This window comes from Saimiri boliviensis, chromosome 3, assembly GCF_048565385.1.
Source record: "Saimiri boliviensis isolate mSaiBol1 chromosome 3, mSaiBol1.pri, whole genome shotgun sequence".
Taxonomy (NCBI): domain Eukaryota; kingdom Metazoa; phylum Chordata; class Mammalia; order Primates; family Cebidae; genus Saimiri; species Saimiri boliviensis.
In genome coordinates, this window is record NC_133451.1 from 123,867,024 (window position 1) to 123,868,761 (window position 1,738).

The window sequence follows — 1,738 nt, forward strand, 5'->3', positions numbered from 1 at the left end:
GAGGCAGGAGAATTGCCTGAACCCAAGAGGCGGAGGTTGCGGTGAGCCGAGATCGCGCCATTGCACTCCAGCCTGGGTAACAAGAGCGAAACTCCGTCTCAAAAAAAAAAGAAAGAAAGAAAAGGAGTTGCTGGGCATGGTGGCACGCAGCTGAAATATCAGCTACTTGGAGGCTGAGGTAGGAGGATTGCTTAAGCCCAAGAATTTGAGACAAGGCTGGGCAGCACAGCAAGACCCTGTGTCTCAAAAAAATAAGAAAAGAAACAGGCCTGGGGCAGTGGCTCATGCCTGTAATCCTAGCACCTTGGGAGGCCAAGGTGAGTGGATCACTTGAGGTCAGGAGTTCAAGACCAGCCTGGCTAACATGGTGAAACCCCATCTCTACTAAAAATAAAAATGAAAATTAGCTGGACGTGGTGGCACATGCCTGTAATCCCAGCTGCTTGGAAGGCTGAGGCAGGAGAATCACTTGAACCCGGGAGGCAGAGGTTGCTGTGAGCCAGGACCATGCCATTGCACTCCAGTCTGGGGGACAAGAAAAAGAAAAAAAGAAAAGAAAAGAAACAGTAAAAGGAAAATAATAAAAGGTAGGGAAGAGGACATGAGCAAGGCCATCCCCATAAGGCTGACAGAAAAAACCTGGAAGGAATGACAAGTGGTCAGCTAGCTGCTCAGGTATGGCGGAGGCAAGGCGGATGGCAAGCTGAGAAACGGCCAGCAGGAACAGACATAAACTAGGCCTTAAAAGGGAACCAATAATTACTAATCAAGCACAAAATCGGCAGCTTTGCACAGTGGCAGTATCGTAGCCAATGAGGTTTATCCGAGGCGTGATTATTGCTAATCGAAAACTTTTCCCAATACCCCGCCATGATGGCTTGTGATACAGTCAGCACTGGCAATTTTTGACAGTCTCTATGGGGACTGAATAAAAAACAAACAAACACAAACAAACAAAAGACAAAGTACAACACTGGCAACTCAGATCCAATTATTTACCAATGTGAGTGTGGAGCTGCAGGGAAGAGGGATCATATACGAGGGTCTGCACAATCAAAGTGCAAAAAAAGTGGTCAAATGCTAGAGGCAGATCAAGCCATGTATAGTAGCTGTTGGTTTTGAAGTTAAAACAGATCTGGATTTGAAATATGGTCCTGTCACCCTCTAGTAGTGTGATGTTGGAGAAGTTACTTAACTTTTTTGAGCTCCAGTTGTACCTTCTATAAAAAGCTATCTTGCCGGGCACGGTGGCTCACGCCTGTAATCCCAGCACTTTGGGAGGCCGAGGTGGGTGGATCACGAGGTCAAGAGATCGAGACCATCCTGGTCAACATGGTAAAACCCCGTCTCTACTAAAAAATACAAAAAATTAGCTGGGTATGGTGGCGCGTGCCTGTAATCCCAGCTACTCAGGAGGCTGAGGCAGGAGAATTGCCTGAACCCAGGAGGCGGAGGTTGCGGTGAGCCGAGATCACCCCATTGCACTCCAGCCTGGGTAACAAGAGCGAAACTCCATCTCAAAAAAAAAAAAAAAAAAAAAAAAAAGCTATCTCATAGTGTTATTCTAAAAATTATATGAAATAATGCCTGTCAAAGCAAGTGCCTGACATTGTTAGTACTTAATAAATAGCCAATATTATTACTACAAAGTTTTATTTATTTATTTATTTAGAGACAGTCTCACTCTGTCACCCAGGCTGCAGTGCAGTGGTGCCATCTTGGCTGACTGCAACCTCTG

General features: G+C 45.7%; 1 non-coding gene across 1 annotated transcript; it reads left to right on the top strand.

Annotated features, from left to right (window-relative positions):
• Nucleotides 1–783: 783 nt before the first annotated feature.
• LOC120367821 (U4 spliceosomal RNA) lies at nucleotides 784–924 on the top strand. The gene has a single exon (XR_005582099.1). It is a non-coding gene; the product is annotated as a U4 spliceosomal RNA (small nuclear RNA).
• Nucleotides 925–1,738: the final 814 nt, after the last annotated feature.